At 40.7% G+C, this 21,655-nt stretch overlaps 1 protein-coding gene and 1 long non-coding RNA gene across 2 annotated transcripts in view; one reads left to right on the top strand and one right to left on the bottom strand.

Annotated features, from left to right (window-relative positions):
- LOC134206616 (uncharacterized) overlaps nucleotides 1-21,655 on the bottom strand; it is a 511,727-nt gene that overhangs the window by 105,302 nt on the left and 384,770 nt on the right. The gene's annotated exons all lie outside the window — the stretch shown is intronic.
- LOC134207105 (uncharacterized) lies at nucleotides 14,484-16,164 on the top strand. Its single transcript, XR_009978354.1, has 3 exons — nucleotides 14,484-15,031; nucleotides 15,094-15,170; nucleotides 15,241-16,164. It is a non-coding gene; the product is annotated as an uncharacterized LOC134207105 (long non-coding RNA).

Consider the following 21,655-nt stretch of genomic DNA (forward strand, 5'->3'; position numbering starts at 1 on the left):
AAGTGAATGCTAATAGGACTTAAAAGTATGAAGTGGTTTATAATGACAGTTTAGAAATGACAAAAGACAAATACAAAGTGAGAAGTATAACTTCTCACTACGAATTTCCCTCTTCTCACTGGAAAAGTGAGTGAAGTGATATGAAAAATCATAAGTTAGAAAAGAAAAGTAAAAAGTCAGACATCTCACCCTTACTTCACATTCCTCATTTTTCACTCCTCGCTGTGAAAAGTGAGATATGACACGTGAGAAGTGAGACGTCTCACATCTTGCTCCTTACTTCTCACTTCTCATCTATTACTATTCACATGAGAAGTGAGAAGTAGAAACTAAGAAATGAGAGATGTGATTAGTTCGATATTGACCGTTGCACTTCTCACTCATCACATTTTGTTTCTCACTTTTTATTTCGCAGTTCTAACTTGTACTTCTCATTCTTTACTCCACATTTTTCGCTTCGCATTTCTTTCTTCTCACTTTGCACTTCTCACTTATCACAGTGAGAAGTTAGAAGTGGGACATAGGGATTCATAAGAAGTGAATCTTTTGTCTAAACGACCATCCCTCATTAATTATCCGAAATGAGATAGGGTCGTTTGGCCGAAAACAATTCAAAATCATTAGGCCGAAACCCATAAGGCCTAATAGGACATTTGGCCGAACGGATCATCTGGTTGAATGGAACATTTGGCCGAATAGGACATTTGACTGAATAGAACATTTGGCCGAATAGGAAATTTGGCCGAATAGGACATTTGGCCGAATAGGACATTTGGCCGAATAGGACATTTGGCTGATTAGGATATTTGGCCTTACATGCCATTTAGCCGAATAAGATATTTAAAAATGAGGAGTGAGAATTAAGACATCTCACTTCTTACTCCTCATTTCTCACTTCTTACTGTAAAAAGTGAGAAGTGAGAAATAAGTCGTGGGATGTCTCACTTCTCACTTCGCACTACTCAATTCTCACAGTGAGAAGTGAGAAATAAGAAGCAATAAATTTGAGTAGTAAGACATCTCACTTCTCATCTCAATGTCTTATTCGGTCAAATGCCCTATTCAGCCAAATGTCCTATTCGGCCAAATGGGCTATTTGGCCGGATGACTCGTTCGGCCAAATGTCCTATTCGGCTAAATGGGTATCGGTATGATGATTTGTTCGACCTAATGGCTTTCGGCCGAATTGGTTCCGGCCAAACGGGATTAATTAATGAGGAATGGTCGTTTTGACAAAAGTTTCACTTCTTCTCAATCCTCATGTCCTACTTTTAACTTTTCCTCACTGTGATGAGTGAGTAGTGCAAAGTGAGAAGCAAGAAATGCGAAGCGAAAAAATAGGAGTAAATAGTAAGAAGTGAGATATTACAAGTTAGAACTGCGAAATGAAAATCGAGAGACGAGATGTGATGAGTGAGAAGTGATATGTTTAATTTCGAACCTTCCATTTCTTGCTTTCTACTTTTCACTTCTCATGTGAAGAGTAAGAGATGAGACATGAGAAGTAAGAGGCAGGATGTGAAACGTCTCACTTCTCACGTGTCATATCTCACTTTTCTCAGTGAGGAGTAAGAAATAAGGAGTGTGAAGTAAGGCTGAGACGTCTGACTTTTTACATCTCATTTTAACTTTTGATTTTTCATATCACTTCACTCACTTTTTCCAGTGAGAAGAGGGAAATGCGTAGTGAGAAGTTATACTTCTCACTTTTTATTTCTCTTTTATCACTTCTTTTTTCCAGTGGAAGATCGAAATGCGTAGTGAGAAGTGAGTCGTTTTACTTCTCACTTTGTATTTGTCACTTATCACTTCTAAACTATCATTATAAATAACTTAATACTGTTAGGTGCTTTTAGCATTCACTTTTGTTCAGCCAAACGACATTTTCGATCATATAGTTAATGGAGGAAATCCAGGAGGAGATTGGCCAGCTGAAGAACAACAAAGCCCCTGGGGTTGACCAACTACCAGGAGAGCTATTTAAACACGGTGGTGAGGCACTGACTACAGCGCTGCACTGGGTTATTACCAAGATTTGGGAGGAGTTTTGCCGCAGGAGTGGATGGAAGGTGTCGTGTGTCCCATCTACAAAAAGGGCGATAAGCTGGATTGTAATAACTACCGTGGAATCACATTGCTGAACGCCGCCTACAAGGTACTCTCCCTAATTATATGCCGTCGACCAACTCCAATTGCAAGGGAGTTCGTGGGGCAGTACCAGGTAGGTTTTATGGGCGAACGCTCCACCACGGACCAGGTGTTCACCATTCGCCAAGTACTGCAGAAATGCCGCGAGTACAACGTGCCCACACATCATCTATTCATCGACTTCAAAGCCGCATATGATACAATCGATCGGGACCAGCTATGGCAGCTAATGCATGAACATGGATTTCCGGATAAACTGACACGGTTGATCAAAGCGACGATGGATCGGGTGATGTTCTTCTTCTTCTTCTTATTGGCATTACATCCCCATACTGGGACAGAGCCGTCTCGCAGCTTAGTGTTCATTAAGCACTTCCACAGTTATTAACTGCGAGGTTTCTAAGCCAAGTTACCATTTTTGCATTCGTATATCTCGAGGCTAGCCCGTTGATACTTTTATGCCCAGGGAAGTCGAGACAATTTCCAATCCGAAAATTGCCTAGACCGGCACCGGGAATCGAACCCAGTCACCCTCAGCATGGTTTTGCTTTTTAGCCGCGCGTCTTACTGCACGGCTAAGGAGGGCCCCCTATCGGGTGATGTGCGTAGTTTGAGTTTCAGGGGCATTCTCGGGTCCCTTCGAAACCCGCAGAGGGTTACGGCAAGGTGATGGTCTTTCGTGTCTGCTATTCAACATCGCTTTAGAAGGGGTAATACGATGAGTAGGGATTAACACGAGTGGTACAATTTTCAATAAGTCCGTCCAGCTATTTGGTTTCGCCGACGACATAGATATTATGGCACGTAACTTTGAGAAGATGGAGGAAGCCTACATCAGACTGAAGAGGGAAGCCAAGCGGATCGGACTAGTCATCAACACGTCGAAGACGAAGTACATGATAGGAAGAGGTTCAAAAGAAGACAATGTGAACCACCCACCGCGAGTTTGCATCGGTGGTGACGACATCGAGGTAGTAGAAGAATTTGTGTACTTGGGCTCACTGGTGACTGCCGAAAATGATACCAGCAGAGAAATTCGGAGACGCATATTGGCTGGAAATCGTACGTACTTTGGATTCCGCAAGACGCTCCGATCGAATAGAGTTCGCCGCCGTACCAAACTGACAATCTACAAAACGCTCATTAGACCGGTAGTCCTCTACGGACACGAGACCTGGACGGTGCTCGTGGAGGACCAACGCGTACTTGGAGTTTTCGAAAGGAAAGTGCTGCGTACCATCTATGGCGGACGGAACGTGGTGGAGGCGAATGAACCACGAGTTGCATCAGCTGATGGGAGAACCATCCATCGTTCACACCGTGAAAATAGGACGACTGCGGTGTGCCAGGCACGTAGACAGAATGTCGGACAGTACCCCGGTGAAAATGGTTCTCGACAACGATCCGATGGGCACAAGAAGGCGAGGTGCGTAGCGGGTAAGATGGATCGATCAGATGAAAGATGACTTGCGGACCCTCCGTAGACTGCGTGGTTGGCGACGTGTAGCCATGGTTCGAGCCAAATGGAGAAGACTCTTATATACCGCGCAGGCCACTTCGGCCTTAGTCTGAATGAATAATAAATAACAATAATGTATACCATTTCTTCGAAGGGCATTTAGTCGAATGGACATTTGGTCGAAGAGACATTTTGTGGAAAAAGAATTTTTAATCCACTAGAGGTGTAGGACATTTGGCCGAAAAAACATTATGTCGAATGGACATTTGGTCGAAAGTGGATTTTAGAATTTATAATCTTGGTACACGCAAATAAAAGCGTTCCCGAATTCGTGAACCAGCAAAAATACACCGTGATTTAATTCATGGATTCGGGAACACCTGTCACGTTTTCCAGAACGTTCCAGAAAACGTGACTTTGTTCCCGAATCCGTGGCTGTTATTCACGAAAAAATACACCGTGAACTTGTTAGTTCATGAATTCATGAACGCTTTTTTTTGCGTGTACATATAGTTTAATGACGTTCCGTCGAATGGATATTTGAAAGGAAAGAACTTTAGTCATTAACAATTAAAAAATGATTTAGACATAGAATGATGGGTTCATAAAAAGAATAAATAATACGAAAACGGTGAATATTCCGAGACTATTCCTGGCTGGATATCGACTTTGATGAACCTCACTAACCGACTACGATGAATCTATACCACACGGTCAAAATAAATTTAGTCGAATGATGTTTCGTCATTTGACATGACATCGAATAGACATTAGGTCATATGATCATTTGGTCGAAATTAAATTTTCGGCCAATAATTAACGAATTTTGGTTGGAAGACAATTTTATACTGAACTAATTATTGTATATATATTGAGTGAAAGAAATAGTATCAATGAAAAGAATAAGAAAACCATTCAAATTCGACCATATGCTTTTTCTGCCAAACAACCATTTCGGCCAAACTGCACTTTCTGCTAAAGGCTCTGTTTGATCAAACGGATTTTTCAGGGAAATGGCCTTTTCTGTAAAACGACCATTTCGGCCAAATAATTTCCGGCCAGATGGGTTTCGGCCTTACCTAGTTGTTTCAGTGCTATGAAAACATAAATATTGGTTTACACTCAAAAAAATATTTGGAATGTTTAAATTTAATTTTTAAATTCATTGCAGCTGGATCGTTGATGCAACAACAATACTTTATCAAAAAGAAACGCATCCGTTGCCAAGACATCTCTACAGATTTTATTTTGTGGCAGAAAACAGAGAAAAACAAAGCCTCACAACTATTAAAAGATTGTACTGTTCATGGAAAAGTAAAGCACCTTTTAATTACTTTTACCTTTTATTATTGATAACATAATTCAATGAAACTTATGAATTTTGTACCCGGACGTCTTGTATCAAAAAAATTATCAAGTTTTGTACATTTCCAGGTTTGTACCACACAGGTTTAGAATTTTTCATTCCCATCACATCTACAAAAACAGTTCAACGACATTTTTTAAAACGGACATTACACGCAGGTTCAAGTTTTGTAAATAAACGAGAATCCTTGATGCGAATTGAGAACCCTACCAAAACTTGGATATTATAAACTCAATTAAATCCAAAACTGTCTTTTAACTTTGAGGAATTCCAAAAAATACAAAAACTTTCGTGAAACATAAAATCACACTAGACTTTGAACAATCACTGTCTATAACACCCCAAGAACAAATTCCCTTAAAGAAACAAGTACGAAGAAGCCGGCGTTCCGAGGGTGGGATATTGCTAATAATGGGTATTTTTCTCCTGTCGGTGCATTGGTTTTGTTTTAGGGTTTTTTTTCCCGTAGGTCGGTTTTGTCGGGTGGTGTCCTACTTTTCCAGAATTTGGTTGCAACCGCATCGTACCGCATAGCTGCTGCTGAACAGCACACAGAGGCAGAAGGGTAAAATTGCTTTTTTTTTGCGACGAAAGAAGCTCCACGTTCCTGTCAAAGGATTACGGCCACGTAGAAGAAGCGGTGAACCGTGGGGAAATACGGAGTAAAAGATTCCCATAAACTACCGGGGGCAAAAACACGAAACTAACCTCAAGCGTTGGCATTGTGGGTGGTGTTGTGCAATGAGCACGAATGCTGTCTTTTAATCCCTTCCTCGATTCGTTTCCATTTTTATCCTGGGCTGAAAACTTGCCGTTAGAATGGAATTGCTCCCATGGTGGTGAGTTCAAGTTTAGTTTTATTGAATTCTATCACGAAGTTTCGTTTAACGAAAACACGTTCTCGAAACTATTTAGTAGCGTCAGTACTAAAAGGAATTTTTGCTGCCATTTTACGCTCTGGCAGAACAAGTTTTTTTTATTATTCCGGTGGACTTTTTCCCCTTGTTTGGCACTGAACCAGAGCAGGATTGTTCATGGCATGATGGTTAGAAACTTGCCACTGAAACCATAATAGCCACGCTATCTGGCAGAAGTAGATCGAAACAAGTGTTAACGTTCCCGTCGAGATCTTCAATATTCTATTGATTTAAGTTTTTGCTTTCTCGCACACAAAGTGTTGGTAAATGTTCTCACCACACCAATGCCTATTTGTTTTAGAAAGCCCGGAGGACGATAATACTTTGAAGTTCATCTGCCTCCACTGTCAAAGTTACTTATGCAACCATTGAATATCTCAAAATCTGTATGATCTTTTCTGTTATTTGTTAAAAATCTTTATGAACAATCAGAACAAATAATACCCCATCCGTCGGTCGACGTTGGTATTTATAAGACTACCCGTCCAACTCAATATCAAGGAGTCTAGATGGTTTGACACGTGTAAAAAATGCCTCAAAATCTGTGGACTGTGGTCAAAAATGCCTCAAAAAATTTGGACCTATTGATCAAAAATACTTCAAGACTGTGGAGTGGAGTTCTGTGAAATTGCTTGTGAACTTAGACCAAGACTGCTTGATTCAAGAATACTTGTGTTACAAAATATACGATTGATAAAAGATAAAAGTGATACGATTGGTAAATGTTAAGGTGCATAAGCAATCTGTTCAAAGATTTCAATGTAAGAAAAATAAAAAGAGAAAATATATTTCCCCATTTACCCAATAATTAGGCTGCCAGATTTTTTCAAACAACATTTTCCTCAATGGTGAAGTTTTTACTTTGTGCTAAATAATTGCTTCGTTTTTGTTACCCTGGGCATAGTTAGAAGACCTTCGGATACATCGCTATGCAAAGACTGTAGCCAGTCTGTATAAATAGCACCCTGAACAGAGCTGCCGCTCTCGACGCTTTAGACGGCGGTCGCCCCATGGGAAAAGAAACGCCTTAAAGTGCTGCGGCCTAAGCTAAAGGGTGGCAGAACGTTTTGGAATTATTATTAACGTAATGAAAGCCTCATAATTTATGGTAAATGGTATCATTTATCACGAAATTCAACGGAAGCTTTCCCTAATCGTCTACAGCGTTAGTGATTTCACGTATAAGGAAGAAAAGACGCCTGCTAATGCAAGAACTTCCAATTAGTTTGTGTAATAGAGGTGTTCATAGATTAGGAATACAGTAGCTTAACATCAGGTAAAAGCTTTCAACTCTGTGTGTTTTATGTTTAGCTTCGACAGGATGTCTTACAGTCTCGTTGAATACTGCTATAGTGCTGCCATTTGGTACGATGCGATGGCGCCAGAGAAAATGGAGCACCGGTAGACGACAAAATCGAACAAGTTGGGAATAAATCGATTACATGCCGGCACGGACGGGCGAGAAGCACTGCTATCCTTCCACATCGCGCGAACTCTTTGGAACTGTGCGCTGCTGCTCACCGTTTTAATTCCCCGGAAACAACACGCGATAAATGGCTCCTGTCGTCTGTGTGAGCGCGTGCACAAATATTGACATTCTGAAATCGAATAAATAAACAGAAACGTTTTGGCTTTTTGGCTCCGCTCCGTTGGATAGTTGATTTGACTTCTGAACATTTGATGTTTACTCTTTTACTAGAGAGTGTTTGCGGATAGGATATTTTTACATTTTCGCGGGGGTAAATACTTCGGTCATGTTGTTGTTAGCTACTTCGCAATCTATTTATATTTAATTCAATATTCAAATTACGAAAGTGCTTCTACCACATCCGGTGCAATTTGGTAAAGTGCAAACTTATAAAGGGTTTTCAATGGTCTCAGCTTCTTTGTTTTGGTTATTCAATAACCAAACTTGAGGTTAAAACCATTAAACTGGCAAATTTTCCATAGAATGGAAGAATATTTCTTTATTCGTATCGATAAATCTGGCAATCCGGTAATCCTGTATCCGAAATTATCGTGAGATGGGCCTTCATTTCACGCATTCAGATCCAACACACTTTTCCGGTTTTTAAGAGTCGGTCGACTACCACTGACTGATTATTAATAATTTTTAATGTTTCACCTTGATAGGATGGGCATTGCTTGAAATCCGTTAGAGTATTATCAAATCTGAAGATAGAAAATCAGATCCAATTTAAATTATATCCGGAGTACCTCAAGCATGTTGGTAATGTTCCCATTATTTTAAATAAACCAAATATAAAATAGGCTTTCTATCAGAATTAGTTTTAGTAAAAATTCGTTTTTATTTAACAGAATCGATCAAACCAAAGTGTTTGTTCACAAAAGCAAGGTAAAAATGGTTTTCTACATGCAATGGTTCTATATTTTCTCACTTCACCAACTCTTTTCATCATCAGCGAATCGCATATTGCATTCATAAATAGGTTCAGCCAATCCATGCTGAACTAAATATGACATCTCAAATGCATGTCGATGTTCGAATTTTAATAAATTGTTATTTTCACAACACCGATCTAAACAAGTTTTTCAATTCACCAAACATCCGCCATCGGTGCAAATTGATTTCACTCCGAGGAATTGTTTCTAACATAAATCGCTCATCCATCGCAGATATTTTTTTTACTACTTTAGCAACCGATCACTTTCCGCATCGTTTCGCATAGAAGTTGTAAAATTTCAATTTCAATTTTCCTCAAACTGGATTGCCATGCTGAGTTGGCTTCTGGTTGGCATGTGGTAATTGCTCTTATCTGCTATGGAAAAATCGTTCGTTGATTCCACCATCCGGCAGCAACGCTAGACCTTGACGACTAAATCGAAAACGATGTTCTAGGGGAGTTGTTACTGTTGCGAATGTAGTAATTTTAGATAAACACTTTACATTGAACGAAAATGGATTAGGATTTGTTTTCTTGTTAACAATTAAACGAAATCATTCGACAAAGAGAGACAAATAAATCTCTATTGAACTTGAGCATTCACCCTAGCGATTCGAGGCAATGTCAGTAACGAGCAGACCCACGGAAAACACTAATAGTATATCTGCCAAAGGCATTCTGCGAGACACACGGCAAGAAGCTGCCTCCGCAGTGCAAAGGAAAAGTGCTATCTTCGTCATAGTGAACGCGTCTCTCCCGATGGTAAAAAGGAAACTAGCTTGGCTGTCTGCCGTCGTTGTCGCTATCATGGTTATCATCGCCACGGGTTAGACGGTGCGGCGGAACCATGTGGGCGGGAGCAGTGGCAATGGCAAAAGATGGTAACAATAACTGACAAAATTAATTAAATTAAATAATATTATTTCAAAGTGAGAGAGGCTAAATTGAAAAGTAAACTTTCGGAACGAATACGCTGTCGGAAAAAGCTACTGGTGGACCGTAAATTGCAACAGTGAGGGAGTAGTTTGCTCTTTTAAGAGACCGGCCCGAGCAGCACTCCGCTCAAAATAGCTATTTACCTAAGCAAGTAATTTAATTACATTTTCAACAAGTTGTAAATTTTATTGCAACTTCGCAGTGCTTTTACCATTAATTGCTCACAACGGAACATTGATGTTTATCTTCCATCAGGGCAAAGCAGCCTGTGAACATTTCATATTAAACGAATAGATAAATCTTGATCAATGGTTGTATAATACTAAAAAGGCTTCACATGTGCTTATCAATAGACTAGTCTTGAATTGCAAGGGATTGATTAAAACACATCAAATTTGCCGTATTAGTTCGGGGAAGGGTCGTTTGGCCGAAAGGGTTATTAGACCGAAAGCGTCATTTCGCCGCAAGGGTAGGAAACGGAAGACCCGTACAAGTGCATCAGGACCTACCCGAAAATCCGCATTCGCTTAATGCTGCAATACTGGTGGCCACTTACGATTGAACGTATTCGAGATGTTAAAGGATATTAAGTCACCGTGTTTACCATACTAGAAAGCGTTTGGAAGGGCGGCCCCTAGACCGACGAAGTAGGATCCGGTTCCGTCAGACTCGAGCTTCTCGTTTAGATGCCGCTCGAAAACCTTGGAAACATTCCGTGATATTTTGGTAAATTCGCTCTCGTACCGCACAGAAAGCTACAGTTGTAAATATCTTTTGAAAAAGCACCGTCATGGCCTTCAGGAGAATATGCAAGGAGAGGCTTGGACTATAGCCTGATTTGGACAATTATTGCTCCCAGACCGTTGTAAAAAGTGGGTTACCCATTGTTGAAAGGTTTCAGGTATGTGGACTCGTATGCTTCAAGTTTGGCGACATTTTGGAGGTCCGATCTTGAACTTCCTCAAGCCGGAAGGCCCTTTCATGCCCCTCAGAAGGAAAAGAGGGGAGGTTGAATCGTTAATGAAATCACTCACATATTGGGTCGTATGAATAAAAGTAGCAAAACTCAATGCTTGTAGTATCTACTCAAAAATAAAGTCCACAGAGAAAACTACATGTTTGATATGAATAAAAAAAATTTCGAACTTATGGCTACATTCGTACTTAGCCTTTACTACAGTTTACTACCATTTACTACATGGAGAAACGTCAAAACAAAATAGACCCCATGATGACGGTGATGATTTCATAATTTTTTGCGGCTAATCAACAAAAGACATGTCTGTTTTGTTTGCTTTCCCTAAATTGGACTTCTATTTTCAAGAACAAAGTCGATTCGCTTCGATTCTGATGAATAATCTGCATTTGAAACATGAGTAGCAACGTCTTGAGCAGACTACAAGAAATCAGTAGTAAACTCTTGTTAAATATCTTGGCTGTGCATATGCACAGCCAAGATATTTAACAAAAAAATAGTTTTCGTACGGCCGAGTTGCCGAATAATATGCAATTAATAGTAAACTCTTGTTTTATTCATACCGAATCAGTTGTTTGTAGTATGTTCGAAATGTGTAGTGTAGTAAAGTCTCTTTTATTCATACGAACATGTTCCACAAGTGACGTTTACTACTGAAAAGGTAGTAAAGTCGAACTTACTACTTTTTATTCATACGACCCATTATATCTGGTAGATAAACATTCGTCACACTAATTGGCATGCTACCTCGAAGACGTACTCCAGAGAATGAAACGAGAACTTTAGTTGGCTATTGCAATTCGAACGAAGATGTCCGATTAGGCGATTACTTAGAAAAGGCTATTTTCGACGTCTTTCAGCAGAAGAGAAATCAGTGATCAGCTCTGAGTGAATCCTGTCTATGAGTAAACATTCTTCTAATGCGCGTGTGTGGTAATTGTGGTAGTGCGAGACACTGAAGACGGCCTTACATTTGAGGTCGAAATACGTATCTGTCAAGATACAATTAAGTGGTGGAATTCAATGGGATTGTATTAACTCGTCTTATGACAAGTGAAGACATTCCACTGAAAAGCTCAAAATAATTTTCTTATCAGTATACGATGTATAAGTGTACGTTGCTTGAATTGGATGCGAAATGAGGACATGCATGAAAGTGGGAACGTGTAAATGATACTTATTTAGCATTCATTTGACTTCACATTGATCAAATCAACATAAGCGTATGTGCTAAGCACAGTTTGAACTTATCGCTTCGCTATTTTGGGGATTAAAATTTCGGTTTTCAGTTGTTTGATGTAACTGTAAATGCATAAACTTGCGAATAAGCACGCGGCGTGATACTTTTCAAAATCGTATGTTTTTCATCGCATATAGAATATTGAATATTTATTGAAAGTTTTTTAAATTGGTTATTCTGTGTTACTTCTATTACAGGGAACAAGTTTCATTTTAGTGAATTCTCTATGATAAATCGGCGGACCACCACTAAACCGAATCGTGCTTGTGAAGCATCGTGTAAAGCAAGAAATCAAATCATGTTATATATAAGTAAGTGCGCATCATGTACCAAATGATACTTTACAATACAATATTTTAGAATGTCAAATATGACAATTTTGAATAAAAACATGTACCATATAGGGAGTTCTGTGCCTCTCATTGATGCGCAAAGCTTCTTTGCGATGCAAATAGCAAGCATTAAACAAATCGCTCTGCTACATATTAATTAAAATAAACACAGCATTTTTCTGTCAGTTATTACGAATTTGATTCGTTCACTCATTAGGGTTGTCAAAACCAATAGTTCATAAAATACATCGAATTATTGAAAAATAGTAGTCTTTATATAGGGGAAAAGACGGCTTTTGCAGGTTTTGTTCTATTATTGTGCCGGAAGGGTTTTTGTCGACCGAATTTCATGAAATTTGGCCACAATATTCTTAGGCCAAATTTGAGCATAATCAGTCATAAAAAAAACCCCTGACAATAATAGAACAAATCCTGCCAAAGCCGTCATTCCCCCTATATAAAACAAAGTTGGCATTTGTACGACCGCGCATCACTCAAGAATAGACATCCCAATTTTTGCTAATTTATATCCCTTTTCTTCTTCTATTTACGAGGAAAAATGTTAAGATGAAATGGAATACTTTAAAGATCAATGCCCAATCTTTTCGTTGAAATGGTTTTTCGTACAATTTTGCATGATTTTTTTCAATTTTGATCATCTATATATATATATAAAACAAAGTTGGCATTTGTACGACCGCGCATCACTCAAGAATAGACAGCTCAATTTTTGCTAATTTATATCCCTTTCTTTTTGAAAAAAATTGACAATCGAAATAAAATCTCTCCGATGAAATGGTTTGTCGTGCATTTTGTATGATAATTTCAAATCATGTCATCTAAGTTGACATTATCATCAGATAACGGAAAGATCGATTTTTGTTAATTTTGGTTTGGCTACTAAATTAATTCGAAAAGTGTCATGATAAATTAATGTCAAAAAAGGAAAAATCATTTTGAAAAACCGGTTTGTTTTTTAGATAAATTGTGTACGTAAAAAAATATATCAGCAAATTGATCAGTTTTGGGCGAGACAAAGTTCGCCGGGTCAGCTAGTATAAAAATAAATTCTCATAGATATCGGCAACAGTTTTCTACGGATGCCAAAAAGTTGGATAATATAGTAAAACAATTTGTTTCAAACTTTGAACTCACGTATAGAACCGCAATTCAATGAAAAAATGAAAAGGCGAATGTATTATGCAATTATGAATTAAAATAAAGTTAAAGTAAAATAAAGTTCATTGAAGTCAATCTGCCATTAAAAATATGATCAACATTCCCCTATTTAGCTGTTATGTCTAACTTTTTGTTTGTTAGAAATTTGTTCAAAATACGCCGGTTGGGTAAAATAATCGACCACATTTGTAGGTTTGTATGTATATTGATTGAAGAAAAAAAATATCTTCTATATATAAAAATGAGTTTGCATTTCCTTTGATGCAATATAACTCACGAACGGTTGGACCGATTTTCAAGATTTTCTCACTGATCGAATCGTCTTGGGATCAGCTGTGTTTGTACATGCTAAGAGTTGATCAATTTAACGAGTAATGTTGGAAAATTGTCAAAATGCGACGGTTTTATGAGTTATCATCGCTCGAACTGAAATCGATTATAACTCGTAAGTCCTGGCGGCTGCAAAAATCAAAGAACTCTTTCCATTATTTTTTTATTTGAGCTGAGATATAGGTAGGTTAAATTGTTTGAAATTATTCGACTGTCACCGTGAATCTATAGCTGGCTCGCTAGAGATGGGCAAAACAGCTCATTACAGTGAGCGGATCTGATCCGTTCAGCTCATTGAAAAGAATCAGCTCCTTGGATCAGCTTTACAGTTCTTCAATGCTACATATATTAAAACATAATTGTTAATGTTATTATTTTAATTTTAATTATTGCTCAAAAATTTGGAAAATTTGTGTCATTCATTTATTTATTCATTCATTCATCATTCATCTATTTACCTCACTTTAAAATTTTTAAAATGTTAAGCTCATTTCATTTCATTTATTTAGTTTACATCTAAACAGATAACACTGAATCAACAATTTGACGCCACAATACACGGTTCGAGGCCGCATCTCTCCATCCTCGGATACGCCCCACGCTCGCCAAGTCGTTTTGCACCTGGTCTGCCCATCTCGCTCGCTGCTCGTACCTGCCGGATCGGAAGCGAACACCATCTTGGCAGGGTTGCTGTCCGGCATTCTTGCAACATATCCTGCCCATCGTACCCTTCCGGCTTTAGCTACTTTCTGGATACTGGGTTCGCCGTAGAGTTGGGCGAGCTCATGGTTCATTCTTCGCCGCCACACACCGTCTTCTTGCACACCGCCAAAGATGGTCCTAAGCACCCGTCTCTCGAATACTCCGAGTGCATGCAAGTCCTCCTCGAGCATTGTCCATGTTTCATGTCCTTAGAGGACAACCGGTCTTATAAACGTCTTGTACATGACACATTTGGTGCGGTGGCGAATCTTTTTCGACCGCAGTTTCTTCTGGAGCCCGTAGTAGGCCCGACTTCCACAGATGATGCGCCTTCGTATTTCACGACTAACGTTGTTGTCAGCCGTTAGCAAGGATCCGAGGTAGACGAATTCCTCGACCACCTCGAAGGTATCCCCGTCTATCGTAACACTGCTTCCCAGGCAGGCCCTGTCGCGCTCGGTTCCGCCCACAAGCATGTGTAACAATTATTTTCTTCAACAAAATATTTATCTCCGTGTACCGGCTTATGGAGCTTTAAGACCCTTTTGCAACCTACGCGCCATCTCGAATAATGGCTGAGACATCTGAAGCTTTTTTGTTAAAGCTTAGTTAGATTGTGCCGTGAGTTTCTCCACGTATGACCACTCAGCTGACCACCGAGAGAATTAAAAAAGAGCAAATTGAACTGGACACCCAAATATTTTTAAGGAACTTCTACCTAATTGTATAGGATATATACTATGCCGTGGTAGAATGAGATTCCGATTTCTAGACAGTTATTATACAAGGCAGAATGAGATGGGGTGTTACCAATTGCGTTCTCTTAAAAATAGGTGCGCAGAATTTGGGGGTTTTTAAAAACTAAATTTCCATCATAAGTTTATTCTCGTGCGATTCGTTGACAATTCTTAATCGGTGTGCTTAAAAAGATTCCAAACAATTATTCCAACAAAAGTTATACTTCGTTGAAGTGCTATAAGAAAATTATTGCTAGTTGAGCAATTGAAAATTGTAATTAAATATACAAAGATTGTAGTGCAGGTGAAAGAATATTTAGATAAAAAAAAGTGTATCAGTTTTAATAGGAATTGTCCATTTTGTAGATTGAGTGCAATTGTTAAGGAAGCCATTTTGAAAATCGCTTTGCATTTACTAATTATAATTTGCGATAAATTATAAGGTAAGAAAACTTATTTCTAAAAAAATCCTATCAGCTGAATCGTGAAATTTATAAATATTCGATCGACCAGGTTATTCCCGCTGGTCTCCACGGGTGCTAGTGCTGGTTCCGAATTTGACAAAGATCTGCGGTTCGATAAACCACCCTGTGCGCAGACACCCCGCAAATTGCACATCCCTATTTCTCTGTGGACGCTCACGCAAGCTTTCCCTTTGCCACGCGACATCGGCCAAGGCTCCCTCGCAACATAACTTTGAGCATTCCGACTGGTTGCACAATTGTCTGATGACGTCATCATAACATCGCACGTCTAATCGCGCGCAAAGTGGATCACGGTTATGTTTGCCCCTGTTAGTTAGGCAACCCCAACATACACATCTTGGTAAACTAGAGCGTAGTGAGAAAACGGACCCTTCTCGACAACAGAGGTCCGGAGTAGAAAGGTGCGCGGTTCGGTGGACGACAATTGCAACTGCACAGCCGCATGCGCATGCGAAGCAAGGCCACGTGGCAGCAGCTCATCGGTGGATTCGCGGAACCCAGGAGTTATAGCCGGAATATTCAACGTGACTTCGTGAAATTTGCAGATGGAAAAAGGTCAGAGATTTTTATTGTACATATTATTAGCATTAAGTATCTATAATCTAGTGTAGGAATCCAAACCAAATAGTGGTGACGTCACCTTCAAGTGAGATAGGCCTCTGTATTGAATATTGGAACCAATAAACAGGACTTGAAAATCTAGGCCGCCACCAATTAGAGGGTTAACGAATTATGCGGTTTGAATTGAAATTGGTATAATTAGAAATAAGTCTCATTCAGCCTTATCCTTTTGATAGTTTGTATTATTATTATTCTTTTTTCCTAAATAAGTCGGTTCAGTTTGGTGTTGTTTGAAGCCTACTTTGTGGTTCGCTAAGTGTGATTGGGTGTTTGAGGATATTCAACCCGCCCTAGAAAAAGAGCCTCTGCCGGGCCATTAACAGCCTCAGCAGTCTCACCATTGGTGAGTGGCGCATAAGCTGCTGTAGGTCACAATTCCAAAAAGCATTCGTTTCACATGTACTTTGTCTTTGACGCATTCACCACCAGGCCAACTATTGTTGCTTCACGTTTCAGGCGGGTGTACAGTTCTGCCACCTTTGCAAATGCTCGGCCGACAATGTCCATGTCATCCGCTTTGCAAATAAATTGACTGGATCTGTTGAAAATCGTACCCCGGCTCTCCGGATGACACCTTCTAGCGCAATGTTGAACAACAGGCACGAAAGTCCATCACTGCCGGGTACCTTGCTGCAGCGCGACCGTCCGCGCTGCGTCCTTCTCCTTCAGAATCTGTCTGCACTCTTCGTCGAACCAATCGCTCCGTCGACTTCGACCCATATACCCGACGTTGTTCTCCGCTGCGTCGTTAATGGCTGCTTTGACTGTATTCCAGCAGACCTCAAGAGGGGCCCCATCGAGCTCACCCTTATCCGGCAACGCTGCTTCGAGATGCTGCGCGTATGCAGTGGCGACATCAGGTTGCTTCAGTCGCTCTAGGTCGTACCGCGGCGCTCGTCGGTACCGAACATTGTTGATGACGGATAGTTTTGGGCGCAGTTTAACCATCACCAGATAGTGGTCAGAGTCGATGTTAGCGCTACGATATGTCCTGACGTCGACAATGTCGGAGAAGTGCTGTCCATCAATCAGAACGTGGTCGATTTGTGATTCTGTCTGCAGTGGTGATCTCCAGGTGTACCGACACCAAGGCTGTGTTGGAAGTAGGTGCTGCGAATGGCCATATTCTTGGAGGCGGCGAAATCAATTAGTCGTAGGCCGTTTTCGTTCGTCAGCCGGTGAGCGCTGAACTTTCCAATAGTCGGTCTAAACTCCTCCTCTTGGCCCACCTGAGCGTTCAAATCTCCTATGATGGGCTATGGACGTTGATTATGCTGAAGTTGAAGAACCGGCCTTTGATCGTCAACCTGCACATTCTTTCATTGATCGGCCACCACCCGATCACGCGCCTGTGCATGCCACCCATCACTTTGAAAGCTGTTCCCAGCTCGTGTGTGTTGCCGCAGCTCTGGTAGATGGTATGATTACCTCTAAACGTTCGCACCATTGATCCCTTCCACCAAACCTCCTGCAGCGCTACGATGCCGAATCCACGGTCCTTCAGCACATCGGCGAGTATGCGTGTGCTCCCGATGAAGTTAGGAGATTTGCAGTTCCACGAACCGAGTTTCCAATCGCTAGTTCCTTTTCATCGCAGTGGTATTCGCCGATGGTTCCGGTCCGTACTCTCTTGTTGATTGTTCGTTGCGTATGTTTTTTTTAAAGGCTGGCTTGCAGCGCCTGACACCAAACCCCCTAAATTTCCGGAGGACCATTCCTCTTTATTCCCGGTGGACCATGGTGCACAGTTTCACTTAGAGTCCCTCGCTAGCACTCGGACGATGATCAGCCGCTTCTAACATGGAGAACAGACGCTGTTGTGAGCCGATCCTGACATGGAGAACAGACGCTCAGTAAGATTTGCACCTCCGGAAAGGAACAACGTCAATTACGCCTGCAAGCGCGCCTCCACAGCTATAGCGGCATTGTCCCGGATGATGTCCAATAGCTCTGCGGTTTATGCCAGCAAGCGCAAGCTTCTGGCTAGCGTTGCTCTGTCCATACTGAGGTATGGGGGCCAGCAGGGCACGGCCCTGCGTATTAACTGCTACAGAACGAAGTTAGAACGTACGGATAGGCTCATGTGCCTAAGAGTTGCGAGCGCGTACCATACCGTGTCGCACGATGCACTTTGCGTCATAACCGGTATGATGCCTATTGACATCGTTATCGGTGAAGACATAGAGTGCTTCGAAATGCGCGGCACGAGAGGCATCCGTAGGGCTGTCAGGTTGGCCTCAATGGTCAAATGGCAGCGTGCGTGGGACAGTTCCACTAAGGGTAGATGGACACATAGGTTGATACCGGAGATAGATTCGTGGGTCAAGAGGCGCCATGGGGAAATCACTTTCCACCTGACCCAGGTCCTTACAGGCCATGGTTGCTTCAGACAGTACCTACACCGGTTCGGACACTCGGCCTCGCCCGAGTGTCCGATGTGCGTAGGTTTAGAGGAAACGGCGGAACACGTGTTGTTCGTGTGCCCGCGTTTTCGCACAATGCGTGACCACATGCTTGCCACATGTGGTCTGGACACTACCCCGGACAACCTAGTCCGGAGGATGTGTAAAGATGAAGTTGGCTGGAACGCCGTTTTATCGGCTATCGTCCAAATCGTCTCGGAGCTACACAGAAGGTGGCGCGTGGACTCGAGGAATGGCTAGTTCAGGCGCAAATAAGAGGTGGTCCAAGGATTTGGAGTCGGCTTCATGGGTCATACCGGTGCCCTGTGGTCGAACTCGATCCTTTTATCGAACAAGTGGCCGCGTGAAGAACAACATGGTATCGTCGCTTTCGCGGCGTCGGTCAACCGGGCGGGTTCCGAGCCCGAGGACGGAAAGGGGTCCTCGTCAAGGCTGGGGCAGGCGGAGGCACCGCGTCGGCAAGTCCCTCTGTGTGCTGGCGAATAGGCCCTATCGCAGAAAGGTCAATTTGGGGTGCACGCAGCATCATCATTCTTGATACCAGTCGTGCAGAGGGAAGCAGGCGCGAAGTCGACCCTGCCCACCTTCCGAGGACATAGGGCGTGGTAAGGCCACCTGAAAAGCCGGCAAGGCGCTGGCACGATACCATGGTGTTCTTCTAAAAAAGCGAGTCACGATGTTCGGTGCTGCAAGGACACGCAGCTAACCTCGAGGGTGCGTTATGCACTGGCCCTCCTTTGAAGCATTACTTTCTGGTTGTACCGAAGGGACGATGGGCTTGGCGGCAATGGAAACGGTTTAGCGAGTCGGGGATGCAGTCCTGCCTCGATGGAGGTGGCCCCTAACCCCGCACTTCCTGGTCAACCCAGGATGTCTGTTGAGCAGATTCCCCCTCCATTGCTTAGGAAGAAAAAAAAAATGTTGTGTGAATTATCAGCATAGAGATTAAAAGTTGGATGCAGATGAGGCAGTTCAAACATAATTTTAAGGCATCTGTTTTGTAATACTTGCAGCCGCATTAATCTGGATTTGCATGCTCGACCCCATACTGATACGATGTATTGCAACTGAGAATGTATATGTGCGTAATAGAATTTCAAAAGAACATGTTTAGGAATAAAGCTATGTACTCTGCTTAAAATACTGCATAAACTTGCAACTTTTTTTTCAACTTGTTTGACATGTGCTTCCCATGATATTTAAAGGACTCTTCTTTCTCAATACAAACATCATTGAGTATAGGATTTGAATGTTCAGGTAGCTGCTTTGTTGATGATCTGAAGATCATGTATTTCGTTTTCTTAATATTTAGAGATAACAAATTCATTGCAAAGTAGGTATTTCCTAAAAGTTTTCAAATCGTGGTTAATGTTGTCTATAATTGAGTTGACATTTTTATTCGGATAAAAAAGAGCAGAATCGTCTGCAAATAGTGTGGGTATTCCAAAGAGTTGCAGGTTACTCAAGTCATTAATGTACACTAAGAAGAGTAAGGGGCCAATATTGCTCCAGAACATGTTGTTTCCTAATAGGTAAATAACTTTGGAATAGATTGAGAACGATTCCTCTTATACCACACGCACTTAATTTTTTTTAACAAAATCTCGTGATTTAACGTATCGAAAGCCTTCTTCAGATCAATGAAGAGTGCTCCAGCCATATTTTTTGCCTCAATTTCCTTATTTAAATAGTCAACCAATTCTGTAATTGCAGTTGACGTCAAGCAGACCTGAAGCCGTATTGGTGAGTGTAAATTAAATTATGCATATCAAAAAAATCTATCAGTATGTTTGTCAATAGCTTCTCAAAGACTTTATTAAAAATTGAGAGTGTTGATATGGGTTTATAGTTATCCAGTAAATTTGGATCCCCAGATTTGAAAATAGGTGTCACCTTGGCTTTTTTCATGCAATCGGAATACTCCCTAGTTGCAATCATTTTATTGAAACATTGGCTCAAAATGTAGGAAAAGGACTAGGCGTTTGATTTCACTATATGAGTCGGAATATTGTCCGGGTCAGGAGCTTTATTTAACTTTAGTGTAGCAATTATGTTGATTATTTCATTCGGGGTACATGGTGCTAAATAAATTGATTCTCGTATTGCGTTCACATTAAACAGAGGATCTCCTCGTTCATAAAGAGGAATTTCGTCAGCCAGTTCAGCTCCCACATGCAAAAGAAATGAACAATTCACATTTTTCGTCATCTTCTACTATATATTGACCATTGCTTTTTAGGGAAGCTTGAGTAGGCTTTCTATTTTTTCCGAATATATTATTACATGTTGTTTTCGACTTTTTTTATAAATGTGATCGAACAATGATTTAAAGTGCAGATCGTTCGGATTACGTTTGGATCTTTTCAAATATTTGTTTTTTAGTTCTATTAGGTGCCAAAGGTTTAAGGTTATCCAAGGACATTGTATTCCTTTAATATTCACCGATTTGGTTATTATAGTTTTACAATTTCTGAGAATATTATTATAATTTTGAATTATATTTTCCAGGCATTGATTGACATCATCAACTATATCAATGCTGTTAAGAAAGCTAAAAAATTCATAGTTAAGTTTCTCGTTACCAATAATTTTCTTTGAGACCTCCATCTGGTTTGCTTTTTTTTGGTAAACTTAAACTCGATACAATGGGTAGATGATCACTAACTATATTATAAATTGTGTTGTTTTGCAGGACGGAAGCGTGTTCGAGATCGCATATAACGTGATCTAAAATATTCGAGCTGACTGGTCTAGTGACGTAAGTGTTTGTACATAACGATCCATATGATTCCAAAAGATTTCTATATCTAATGACAACATTGTTGTTTTGTATATTGAGATCACCTATAATAAGCTGTGGACGAATCTGAGACGCCTTAGATAGCCAGGTTTCGAGTATCACATGAAACCTATTTAAATCAAAAGAAGGGGGCGGTAAACACCGTGAATTTCATGAAATATTCCGTCCGCATTCAGTTCTACATGTACATGGTGAAACCCGGATATGCTTTCAATAAGTCTAAATTTAATTGCATTTCTTACAAACACAGCCAACCCTCCATTGGTTATGCATTTGGTATTGAAATTCAATTTAATAACTGAGTATGTTATGGCTTAAGTATTGTGCATATTAATTTTTGGTATAATTCCTTTGGTACTTTACCTCTTATGCAGGGCTAGTTCATAACAGAGTATGGTATCAATAACAGAATTAGGTATTATTGAGCCAATCTCTCCTGCTCGGGCTTCCACAGTTATTAACTGCGAGGTTTTTAAGCCAGGTTACCATTTTTGCATTCGTATATCATGAGGCTAGCACGATGATACTTTTATGCCCAGGGAAGTCGAGACAATTTCCAATCCGAAAATTGCCTAAACCGGCACCGGGAATCGAACTCA

Source organism: Armigeres subalbatus, chromosome 1 (assembly GCF_024139115.2).
Source record: "Armigeres subalbatus isolate Guangzhou_Male chromosome 1, GZ_Asu_2, whole genome shotgun sequence".
Taxonomy (NCBI): Eukaryota; Metazoa; Arthropoda; class Insecta; order Diptera; family Culicidae; genus Armigeres; species Armigeres subalbatus.